This window comes from Tamandua tetradactyla, chromosome 7, assembly GCF_023851605.1.
Source record: "Tamandua tetradactyla isolate mTamTet1 chromosome 7, mTamTet1.pri, whole genome shotgun sequence".
NCBI classification, from domain to species: domain Eukaryota; kingdom Metazoa; phylum Chordata; class Mammalia; order Pilosa; family Myrmecophagidae; genus Tamandua; species Tamandua tetradactyla.
Genome location: NC_135333.1, coordinates 158,323,140 through 158,336,630, shown reverse-complemented (window position 1 = coordinate 158,336,630; position 13,491 = coordinate 158,323,140). Strand labels below are relative to the sequence as shown.

General features: G+C 39.6%; 1 long non-coding RNA gene across 1 annotated transcript in view; it reads left to right on the top strand.

Annotated features, from left to right (window-relative positions):
* Positions 1 to 13,096, top strand: part of LOC143690274 (uncharacterized) — a 144,968-nt gene extending 131,872 nt beyond the window's left edge. Inside the window, exon 3 of the long non-coding RNA XR_013179096.1 lies at positions 12,994 to 13,096. This is a non-coding gene — a long non-coding RNA (uncharacterized LOC143690274). The remainder of the gene's footprint in view (positions 1 to 12,993) is intronic.
* The last annotated feature ends 395 nt before the right edge of the window (positions 13,097 to 13,491 follow it).

Sequence of the window (13,491 nt, the reverse complement as noted above, 5' to 3'; positions counted from 1 at the left end):
CCAGAGGGAGAAGCCAGAAACTGATCATCAGCAGAGCCAGGAGGAGAAAGGAGAAGCCAGCTAAAGCTACATGTGCATTGTCATGTAGCAGAAAAGCTTGGGACCAATGATGGCCAGCAGTCAGCCCCAGAACTCTAAAGTTTTCTGGAAGAAAGCATTGCCTGAGGACACCTTGATTTTGGACTTCTCCTAGCCTCAAAACCATGAGCCAATAAATCTCCATTGTTTAAGCCAAACCACTCCATGGCATTTGCCTTAGCAACAAGGAATCAAAAGCAGTTTCTATTATGCCATGCTCAGAGAAATGATATTTGTGTTTTTTATAAGCCATAACAATCTATGTGTTTTGGATTACTGTTAATTGATATAGAACAATTGAGTGAGTATATTGAATTGTAAAGGCCCTTTCACTTATCAAAAACAATGGAGTCTTGTTAGAACATAGTTCATGGTTACACATATTTGAATTAAAATACAAGTTAATGAAAAAGGTACTGAAGTGGGACCCAGAAGACATGACTTAGTCTTGGCCATCTACAGTATATATGACTTGGGCATATCATTGAACTTCTTTGAGACACTGTTAGCTGATTTTTTTGAATATAGAATTGAACTAGATGGTACATTATTTAACCATTTGTACAGCATGGATTCTAACCAATCAGAACAGACACAGTTATGAATAACTTGACACCTGAACTGGTTCATCCAGCAGAATATCATTCAACTTTTAGCTCTATGAATGTTTTCTTGAAACTAAATTACAGGACAGGCCATGGTGGCTCAGCAGGCAGGAGTGCTTGCCTGTGATGCCAGAGGACCCGGGTTCAATTCCCGGTGCCTGTCCATGTAAAAAAAAAGAAAAGAAACTAAATTACAAGAAGTGAAAAGCCACCACATCTCTATTAGCCTGTACTGTTAATATTCATCTTCATTCTTGGTACATGCATGATAAAAGGCTACATTGAATTTTTCATAGGATGTCTAGGTGTTATTTCTAGACCTCTAGTTTCAAATAAATCTCAGAAAAAGTAACAAATGCCTGTTTTGGAACAGTGAGTAGCTACTGTCTATTTTAAAAACTTAGAGTTTCCCAGGTCTTTCCGTAAAATCAGTTGTAAAACAATGTAGACGCTGGCTTCTGAAATGGCAAGGAATCCATTTGACCACAAAAAGAACAGTTTCTAGAGCCTAATTAAAAATCCTGGCACATTTCATTATGTTGTAAAGACCTTGGCTCCGAAGAGAGGACAACTATGGTCCTGCAGGTTCACCTGAATATTATCTTTAGTGAGGTCTTGAGATAAATGTTTCATGAGAACTGAATCCATTTAGGATGAATTGGACAGAACAATTCTAAAATATGGCATTGAAATTCCCACTTCACTTATAGGAATGAGATAAGGCAAAAGACTCAAGTTAATGGAACATGAGCTATTAATTTCCTGAAAAAAACAAAAGGAGGGCAGTGTATCACTCTAACATGGTCTGAAGAATTTTCTTCAGTCTCAGTGTTCACAATGAGAGACTGTGTCAAGGGAGAAAGTGATAGGAGAGGCAGCCAACAAAGAACAAAGAAAAGCTAAACAATGACTCTTATCAGCTCCAAAGGTGAGTTCACCTTCCTGACTGGCTCCATGACCATGAGCTGAGTCTTTATTCTGCTCCTCTGAATGTGTGTGTCTATGCCTGATATATGTGTGTGTGTGTGTGTGTGTGTCTATGCGTGTTTTGAACATTTATAAGTGGTGTTTCCTCTGTGGTATTCTTTCCTGGTTCCTGAAAAAATGGTGGTTCTTTCCCGAATGCATGCACATAAAACTATCATTTTAGTCCCACCTTATTTATGACAAAAATGTGGAAAAATGGACATACGAAGAGCACTGGCTATTTTGGAACTGAAAGCCAGTATTCTTCAGTGATAAAGAAACATTAAAGGTGACATAATCTACAGACAGAGGAAGATGCTCAAATCTCAGACTCCCACTGATAAGGTTGGTACTGCTGGGCTATGGGGTTTTTCTCACCCCAACTCACCTTCTGGCCTTCCTAGCAATCCTCACACTCCCTGAGGTCCTCACCAGGCACACACTTCTGCAGCAATGATAAATCTAAGTTTTTTGGACATACAGTGTACAAAGATATAAGTTGTAACAAGTACAAAAAATGACTGGAGGAGAAAAAGTTGAAGGAAAAGTACATGTGCATACTATTGAAGTTAAGTTGGTATCAAACCATAATTGATTGCTATATATTTAGGATATTGAAATTTAACCCTAGGTTAAAACCACAAGGAAAATGAATGAAAAATATATCCAGACAGAAGTGACAAGGACTTCAATATGGTGCAACACATTAAAAAAAAAAAGCAAATGATTATAAAGGTAGTCTTTAATGGAAGTGGAGTACAAAAAAAGGTATAAGACTGTCATGGTCAGGTTCATGTGTCAATTTGGCCAAATGGTGGTACCTATTTGTCTGGTTGGCCAAGTGCTGGCCTGTCTGTGGCAATGAGGACATTTCATAGAATTAAATAGTGATCATGTCAGTTGTACCCACAGCTGATTTCATTTGTAATCAGCCAAGGGGAGTGTCTTCTGCAATGATGATGCTTAATCTAATCACTGGAAGCCTTTCAAGGAGAATTCAGAGGAGACAGGCTCTCTTCCCGCTTTGGCTGATGAGCCTCTCCTGTGGAGTTCATCCAGACTTTACACTGGAATCATCGGCTTCACAACCTGCCCTGTGGATTTTGGACTCTTTACTCCCATGGTCATGTGAGACAATTTTATGAATTTTATATTTGCAAGTGTTCCCTGTTGATTCTGTTTCTCTAGAAAACCCTAACTAATACAACTTAGTGCCAGGAGTGGTTCTTAAGACACAGAATCTTAAAAATGGGTTTTTATGAATGCTTTTCTGCTCTGACTGAACTCAAAGGCAAAAGGACTCTGATTGCCATAATCAGAACGACATTGTCAATACATGGAGTGAGAAGGGAAAAGAGATAGTTAAAATATCACCATTCGATTCTTCTAATGCATCTCTGGTACGAAGCAAGGCTCTAGGGGATAATGTTTTTGACACCTTTACAGAGTTCTGTGGAAATAAGGGCTATAGAGATTTTGGCTGGTTGTTCTTAGATGTGATACATACATTAAGGAGTGAAAGGGAAGGGTTTAAGGCTTCAAACGAGAAGCCTAAGCGCCGTCTGACAGATGTAGAAGTTTCTATGAGTATCCTGAAGGAAAATCATATTTCCTGTAGCCATAGACTTGAGAGCTCTGAAAATCAGACTCAGAGCCTTATTGTTAGAGGAGAAATTTCACAACATAAAATGAAATCTCAATGTTACGTGGTGTCTGCTGTTAAAGTGAGGGCATTGATTGAAAAGGAATGGGACCCTGAAAAATGGGATGGTGACATATGGATTGATAATGATGTTGGGGGTGAGGTGGAAACCCTAGGTCATGCTGAGTCTTCTCTAGATAACCCTGTAATAGTCTGCCCTGAGGACATAGCCACTCACCTTCAGCCTGCCTGGAGAGTTGGCCACCCAACTTCCTCCTGAAGGGATTAGCTCTAGAGTGATTAATCCTGTTTCACCAGATGAAACTGCAAATGAATACCTTGAGGCAAATGGCTTGGAAGATATTTCTAATTCTTTTCATGACCCACCCCCACCACCCCTCATTGCTTCCAGACCTATAACTAGACTAAAGTCCCAACAGACCCCTAAGGTGAGGAACAAAGTATCACCCATGAGGAGGTATGTTATACTCCAAAAGAACTGTGTGAGTTTTCCAATTTATATACACAGAAACAGAAAAATATGGGTGGCGATGGATTTTAAGGGTGTGGGATAATAGTGGGAGGAATATAAGGCTGGATCAGGCTGAATTTATTGATGTAGTCCGACTAAGCAGAGATTCTGCATTCAGTGTTATAGCTTGAGGGGTTAGAAAAGGCATTAACAGTTTGTTTGGATGATTGGCTGAAACATGGATCAAAAGGTGGCCAACATTACCTGAGGTTGAAATGCCAGAACTGCCTTGGTAAAATGTAGATGAGGGGATTCAGCGGCTTAGAGAGATTGAAATGTTAGAGTGGATTTATCATGTAAAGTTTGCTCTTACATCCCAGGAGTGTCTGGAGGATGCACCTTTAACCAGGGCAGTGAGAAGTAAATTTGTGAGACTAGTGCCTTCATCCCTGAAGAGCTCTGCAGTTGCACTTTTCTGTAGCTCAGATATTACTGTAGGAACTGCTGTCACTTAAACACAATGGGGATGACCAGATCCCGAGTAGGCAGAAGCCAGGTGGCAGCACTTAATCGCCAAAGACAGGGTGGACATGGCTATCATAATAGACAACAAACTCAAAGCAGGAGTCAAAATAATCTGACTTGCAGAGATTTGTGGCATTGGCTAGTAAATCATGGGGTATCTAGAAATACAGTAGAAGTGCAGTCTACTAAATTCTTGTTTGAGCTGTATAAACAAAAGTGTTCTAGGTCAAGTGAACAGAAATCTAACTAGAATTACAAAAACACAGAGTCATGGCCCCTTAATCAATTTCCAGTTTACAGACCCAGAATCCCTTGAATGAAGGGGAGGCCAGGTTCCTTTGGGGGAGAACCCTGTTATACTGCCACTATTTTATACTGTTATTCGTCCTCCAAGGCTTCCCCAAGCAGACCAAGAGCCTTTTACCAGGGTAACTGTGCACTTGGGAAGGAAATGATCAGATATTTCAGGGAAGATTAGACATGGGTTCAGAAGTGACATCAATTCCAGGGGACCCAAAAGGCCACTCTGATCCACCAGTCAGAGGGGGGCTGATGGAGGCCAGGTGATCGATGGAGTTTTACCTCAGGTCCATCTCATAGTGGGTCCAGTGGGTCCCCAGAACCATTCTGTAGTTATTTCCCTAGTTCCAAGAATGTATAATTGGAATAGACATACTAAGCAACTGGCAGAATCCCCACATTGACTCTCTAACTCATGCAGTGAGGGCTACTATGGTGGGAAAGACAAAGTGGAAGCACTAGAACTGCCCCTACCTAGCAAAATAGTAAATCAGAAGCAATACCGGATTCCTGGAGGGATTGCAGAGATTACTGCCACTCTTAAGGACTTGAAGGATACAGGGGTGGTTATTCCCAAAACATCCCCATTCAACTCTCCTATTTGACCTGTGCAGAAAACAGATGGGTCTTGGAGGATGACAGTGGATTATCATAAGCTCAACCAGGTGGTAACTCCAATTGCAGCTACTGTTCCAGATGTGGTGTCATTGCTTGAGCAAATCAATACATCCCCTGGTACCTGGTATGCAGCTATAGATCTGGCAAATGCTTGTTTCTCAATAGCTGTTAGTAAGGACCACCAGAAACAGTTGCTTTTAGCTGTCAAGGTCAGCAATATACTTTCACTGTCCTACCTCAGGAGTATATCAATTCTCCAGCCCTATCTCATAATCTTGTCTGCAGGGAACTTGATCGTTTCTCCCTCCCACAAGACATCACACTGGTCCATTATATTGATAATATCATGTTGATTGGACCAAGTGAGCAAGAAGTAACAACTACTCTAAACTTACTGGTAAGGCATTTGTGTGCCAGAGAATGGGAGATAAATCCAACAAAAATACAGGACCTTCCACCTCAGTGAAATTCCTAGGTGTCCAGTGGTGTGGAGCGTGTCAAGATATCCCTTTTAAGATGAAGGATAAGTTGCTGCATCTGGCCCCTCCTACAACCAAAAAAGAGGCACAATGCCTTGTTGGTCTGTTTGGATTTTGGTGACAACATATCCCTCATTTGGGTGTGCTATTCCAGCCCATTTACTGAGTGACCAGAAAAGCTGCTAATTTTGATGGGGAAACTGAATAAGATGAGGCTCTGTGACAGGTCCAGGCTGCTGTACAAGCTGCTTTGCCACTTGGACCATATGATCCAGCAGATACAATGGTGCTGGAAGTGTCAGTGGCAAATAGAGATGCTATTGGGAGCCTTTGGCAGTCCATTATAGGAGAATCACAGCACAGACCCCTAGGATTTTGGAGCAAAGCCTTACCATCTGCTGCAGATAACTATCCTCTTTTTGAGAAACATCTTTTGGCCTGCTACTGGGTCTTAATAGAGACTGAGCACTTAACATAAACCACCAAGTTACCATGAGACTTGAGTTTCCTATCATGAGCTGGTGTCCATTCAGGGTTAGATTGTTTACTAGAGAGGGAAGCATTTTGGAAAAGCTTTAGAGCCATCTGAACCAACAGAGCCCACAATAGCCAGAGACCTTTTTAGCAGAAGGAAAATTCCCCCTGGGGAAGCCTTATGAAATGAAGAGAGAAAGCTAGCATTTGTTGCCATGTGCCCTCCCAACTGAGAGAGAGACCTTGAACTTCATTGGCCCTTTCTTTGGAATTAATGTATCTTTTTCTGGACACCTTAATTTGGACACTTTCATGGCCTTATTTCTGTATACTTTCAACTTAATAAATTCCTCTTTTTAAAAGCCATTCCATTTATGGTATATCACATATGGGCAGCTTATGAACTAAAACAATCACCCCCATACCAAAGACAGATAAATATACCACAAGAAAAGAAGACTACAGACTGATATTTCTTAAGAATACTGATACAAAGACTCTGAACAAAATAGTAGCATACCTAGTCCAACAGCATATTAAAATAATTATACACCATGATCAACTGTGTATGCAAGGCTGGTTCAACATAAGAAAATAAATTAATGTAATACACCACATTAACAGAATGAAGGGAAAAAACAACATGATCATGTCAATTGATACAAAAAAAGGCACTTGACAAAATCAAGTATTATTTCTTGATCAAAACACTTAGAACACTAGGAATAGATGGAGACTTCCTTAATATGATAAAAGATATACATGAAAAGACCCAGCTAACATCCTATTTAATGGCAAAACATTGCAAGATTTCCATCTAAGAGCAGCAACAAGACAAGAATGCCCACTGTCACTACTGTTATTCAATATTGTACTGGAAATTCTTGCCAGAGCAAATAAGTAAGAAAAAGAGGCAAAAGATATCCAAATTGGGAAGAAAGAAGTAAAACTTTCACTGTTTGCAGATAATTTGATCCTAAATACAGAAAAATACACAACAAAGTTTCTAGAGCTAATGGGATATATGATCAGCACCCCAAAATCATTAGTGTTTCTATATACAAGTAATGAACAATTGGAACAAGAAATTAAGAAAAAAAATTCTGTTCACAAAAATAAAAGCACTAAATATCTAGGAATAAGTCTTACCAAGTATGTAAAGGACATGTACATAGAAAACTACCAATCATTGCTAAAACAAATTAAAGAAGTACTAAATAAATGGAAGAATATTCTGTGTTCATGGATTGGAAGACTAAATATCAATAAGATGTCAATACTACCAAAAGCAGTAGATACAATGCAATCACAATCAATATTCCAACAACCTTCTTTACACAAATGGAAAAGCTAATAATCAAATTTACATGGAAGGGTAAGGGTCCTTGAATAGCTAAATTTTGAAAACTAAGAAAGAAGTTGGAGGACTAACAGTTCCCAATCTTGAAACTTATTATAAAGCCACAGTAATCAAAACAGCATAGTAGTGACACAAGTACAGACTTATAGATAAAATGTGAGAAATCAACATTATATTTATGACCAACTGATTTTTGACAAGGTGACAAAGACCACTCAATTGGGAAAGAATGGTCTTTTCAACAAATAGTGCTAGGAAAACTGGATCTCCATTTGGGAAAAAAATAAGGAGAACCCCCTACCTCACACCATATATAAAAATCAACTCAAAAATGGATCAAACACCTGAATATCAGAGCTAGAACAATTAAACTCCTAGAAGAAAAGGTAGGGAAGCATCTTCAAGACTCTGTGTCAGGTATTAGCCCTTATATCCAAAGTATACAGAACAAAAGAAAAAATTAATAGATGGAATCTTATCAAAATTAAAAACTTTTGTTCCTCAAAGGACTTCATCACAAAAGTAAAAAGACAGCTTACACAATAGGAGAAAATCTGTAGAAACCACATATCTGATAAACAATTAATATCCAGAATATATAAATAAATCCCTCATCTTAATAACAAAAAGATAAACAATTCAATTTAAAAAAAGGTCCAATGACTTGAACAGATATCTCTCCAAAGAAGATATACAAATGGCCAGAAAGCACATAAAAAGCTATTCAACATCATTAGCCATTAGGGAAATGCAAATCGAAACCACAATAGATACCATTTCACACCCACTAGAATGGCTGCTATTAAGGATAAACTGAAAATTACAAGAGTTGGAGAGGATGCAGAGAACTAGGAATACTCATTCATTGATGGTGGCAGTGTAAAATGGTGCAGTTGCTGTGGAAGACAGTTTGGCAGTTCCTCCAAAAGCTATGTGAAGAACTACGACATGATCCAATAATCCTACTACTATGTATATACAAAAAAGAATTGAAAGCAGGGACTCAAACAGATATGTGTACACTGATGTTCATAGTGGCATCATTCACTATTGCCTAAAGATGGAAGCTATCCAAGTATTCATCATCCAATGAATGGATAAATAAAATGTTGTATATAAATAAATGGAATATTATTCAGCTGTAAAAAGAATGAAGTCCTAATATATGCAACAATGTGGAGAAGCCTTGAAGATATCATATTGAGTTAAATGAGCCAGACACAAAGGACAAATATTATATAATCTCACTATTTTGAAACCATTAGAATAAGCAAACTCACAGAGTCAAAATCTAGAATATAGGTTACCAGAGGATGGGGTGGAGATAGGGAATGGGAAGTTAAGACTTAAAATATGGAAGGTTCCTTTTTTGGAAAGGTGGAAATGTTTTAGTATGAATGGTGCTGATGGAAGCATAATATTGCGAATGAAAGTAGCAGCCCTGAAATGTATATCTGAATGTGATTAAAAAGGGAAATGTTAGATTGTATATATGGTAAAGAATTTAAAAACAGTCCATGAAATGACATCACGCAGAGAACCCCAAATTAAACCATGGACTTTAATTAATAGTACAATTATAAAAATGTGCTATCATAAATTATAGCAGATATTCTCCACCAATGCAAGGTGTTGGTGGTGGGCTGGTATATGAGAATCTTGCATTTTTTGCATCATTGTTCTGTAAATCCACAATTTCACTGATAGAAAAAAAATCCCATGAACTAGGCAATAGTAATACTTTCAATAGATAGATGAAAAACAGTGACTTTAAGGGGGTTACATGACTTGTTTGACTATACCAACTGGAAAGCAGCTCAGCAAGGGGGCTGGATTCAGCTTCCCTGCTGTCAGGCTGATTCTAGAAACTTCATACTAAACCAGCATTCCATTCTGCCTCACACAGTATTTATTTGGGGCAAACATTTCCATTGGTACCAAAAAGTAGAATATCAAATGGGCCAACTGTATCGTTCACATAGACACAGGAATTTAAATAACTCTGCTGGGATCGATGGGAAGTGGTTAGTGTTTCATGTAGAGGTGTTGTTTAATTGAACAAAGCCTCTTTCCATGAAGTACTGTTGTACTCAGCTTAGACTCATTTTCTGCTGGTTCTAGGATCAGTTATCATTGGTGGAAAGCATAATTTTATCATAGGTGGAAAGCATGAATTAAACATAACTGTGTTAAAGTTGAGCAGTGCGCAGAGCCAGGCACCTATAGTAACTGTTTCCATGTCTCTAGGCCTCTAGGCAGGTTTGTAAAAGTCAGGGGATCCTATGGATGACGTAGAAATTATTTATTGTCAGTTGAGTAATGATTTGGAAATCAAGAGTTAGATTTTTTTTTAACCACAAGGTCTAGAATTTATTGGAAAAAATAAAAATGTCTTTCAAGGGAAAAATTCCTTTTCTAAACTTTCTCTGATGGTACATTTATTATGTCAACAAATGAGCCAATGAAACAAGAAGTGTGAGCCTAGCAGTTGCTGGTGTGCTTTAATAGCCTAGAAAATGATGAAAGATCTGATTTTGGAACCATGATCCGAATGGGTAAAAGTAACAGTGGTGAACTGTGGGCAACATCTGATACAGTGCTTGAGGTCAGATTGCTCAGATTCAAAGTTGAATCTGGCTTCCTATACTCTACCCCAGTCTTAATTCTTTCCTGTGGGTTTTTTCCCTCGGTTCCCCCAGAACCTCTGCTAGAAGAAGGAGATGAACTTGTGTGTGTTCTGTGTGTATGTGTGGTGGGTATATTTGTAAATGGTATGGGGTGTTTGTATGTATGGTGTGTGTGTGCAAATGTGTGGGGTGGTATATTGTATGTGGCATGTGTGTGTTCATGAATTTGTATGTGGGACATGAGGATGCATATCTGTATGCATGTGAGTGGTGTATGCCTTTGTGTATGGTGTATGTGGATGTCTCTGATACATATGCATGTGTATTTACATGTGGGTACATGTATGTGTGCTGCATGTGGTGTGAATGTGTGTGTGGTATGTGTACATGGGTGGTTTGGTATGTATGTGGTAAATTTGCATGTGATGGGTGTGTCATATGCACATGCATAATGTGCATGTTTGTGCCTGATGTGTATGTGTGTGCATTTGTGTATGGTGTGTATGTGGTATGTGTGTGACACATATTGCATGTGTCTGTGCATGTGATGTTGTATAGCTACAAATGTTAGTTTATCCTGTAGTAGTTTCTGATTCATTGAAGGGCTATTCAATACCATTATGGCTATTAGTTCTGTCTTGAAATTAGCTAGACTTCTTTGGCTTCCCTTGTCCTCTAGGGAGATAAAATATGTTGCAAGGAGATGGAGGAAGGGAAAGGTGCTGTGGCAATTTTAAAAATACAGAGTGATTCAATGATTTGTATGTATTTTTCATTGCGAGTCAGAGATATCATTTTATTTGCATTGGCAATAGGTGGTCTTCAAAGTGGGTAATACTTCTGTTCGGCTTTGCTTGGCCCAAATAGGGCCTTCAGAACTGAGTAGGGTCTGATTTCTCAGTTTGGAAATAAGCTTGCTGCAAACGGCATGACAAAGAGACCCCACAGCCTCCTCTGAAGCTGCCTCATCTCAATATCTGAAAATAAAAATCATATTCTCTGGCAGTTAAAAACTCCATCTTATAGTTTTTTATTAGACTTCTGAAAAATACATCTGTCATGGGCCTTGAGGCACAGAGGCAGCACAGTGAAAACAAACACAGCTTGCTAAACATTCGAGCCATTTGTCCCTACATGCACTCTATTCAACCAGCCCATCTAAAATGCAATTTTGAAACTGAAACAACAAACCTTTTCTCAGAATCCTCTGGCAGAGAAGGCGAGGCAGCACTAGGAAGAAGTGTGCCAAATCCTAATGACTCCCCCGAGAGCTAGTGGTTATGCACAAACCTGCAAAATGTCCTGTCTCCTGCACAGTACAGAAGCTGACATATTTCTCTTCTGGCTGTTTCCTGCCATTTGGTGATGTTGCGATTTGTCACACAGTAAACAGAGGAGGGGAGGATAGTGGAGTGTATTTCAGTTACCTGGGCAATGTTTATAAATAACCCGTAGATGTGGCCATTTTGAAAGGTTTTCTTCAGTATTGGTGCATGGTGGGGCTACCTTATGGCATGCAGCTTGATGAACAGCGGTCACCCAAAGGGGCCTCATGGGTGAAGCCAGGGCATATGCGAGGTGTGTGGTCAAGGCTTGCACCCCATGTCCTCTAACTCTGTTGCCTCCGGTAGGACAGACTCATGTAATATGTATACATGTAAACATATATATATCCTAGGGTTTTGTATAAAACCTAATTCAAGAGGAAAAGAGTAGGCGAACCCTGTCCTCCATAACCTTAAAGGTCGAGGGACTCTGAGTTATGAACAGTGATTTACGGATTGGCTCCCATGGAAGAATGACAGATGGCCTGCTTGTAAAATATGCATAGCAGCCACCACACTACCCTGATGCAGAATCAACATCCGTCCCTCTACAGGGGTGGTTTCTGATTCGAAATCTCTCTACCGCCTCATTTCATCCTCATCAGAGACATTACGATGCTTCCTGCCAAGTCTTCTCATCAGGTCAGAGAGGCATGGAGCCAGGAAGACAGGCAGGAGGGAGTCCGGGAAGGGTGATGCGAGCCAGGCTGCAGGGCTGTGCTTCATCCCCAGAGTCATGAAACACCATAGAGGCGGTTTCAGCAGGTTTGTGTTTTAGAAAGACTATTGTGCTTCTGGGCAGAATATTAACTGGGGGTGTGTGTGTGTGTTTATGTGTGTGTGTGTGTGTGACAAGACTGGGGATGGAAATGATGCTAGTCTTTCTATTTTCTCTCCATTCTTCAGCCAAAAAATATATATATATATCTCAATGATAGATAATAAAAATATGGAAGAGTTGCCAATAGACCACTTGTGAAATTTTTAAAAAGCCATCTATTCATTCATGGATTCAATTCATTTAATTTGTTCAACAAATATTTGAGTGTCTACATATGCCTGGTATTGCTCCTGGGGCTGGTGTCAGCAGTCACTGCCCTCATGGAGCTTATATTCTATAATGGGGGAGATGGGCAAGAAACAAGTAAGTAAAATGTATAGTATGTCAGACGGTGACAATGACTAGGAAAATAAAAGGAGTTTTGGCAAAAGGTGGCTGCAGAGGCTGGAATTATAAAAAAAAGGTAAGACGGGCAGTGAAGATCTGACTAAAGAGGCAAAAACAGCAAAGAACAAATGGAGGCGAGGTGGGTAAGTTAGTGGAAAAGAAGTTGGGTCAGTGGAAATAGCAAGAGCAAAAATTCTAAAAGAAATCACCAGCATTGGAATGCTCAAGGAATGAAGCTGGAACCCAAAGAACAAAAGGATGTGTAGCCAGGGGTGATCTGAGAGAGGTTGGTGTGGGGAGAGTGCAGAGTATCAGGAACTCACTGGGAAATGTAAACTTCTTTTTTTTTTCTAGATTGAGATGGAAGCGCTCAGAGGGAGTTGAAGGGAACAGAAGCATGATCCAACTCGTTTGGGAAGATGTCTCTGGCTGCTGTGTTGAGAATAGATGTTAAAGGTAGGAGCAAGAGTAAGACAAGGAGATGAGCTCAGAGGCAGTTGCAGCAATATTGCTAAAAGATGATGATGCCTTGGGACAGGGTGGTGGGAAAAATGAAAAGGAGAAATTGTAGTAGGATTCCAAAATGTGTATTAAAGATAGAGCTGATGCGGTATGCTAAAGGATTGGATTTAGGGTGTGAGGAACCAGCTGACTTTCACTGAGACAGAGAAGATGGTAGTAGGGTCAGGTTTGATTTATGGTGGGTTGATCAGAAATTCAATCTTGGACATGTTAAGTTTGATATGTTTGTCAGACAAGAAGGCATTGGGTATATATGTCTAGAGTTTAGTGAAGAGCTCTGAGTTGGAGGTACAAGTTTTGGAAATTTCAGTATAGGTAGTATTTCAAGCC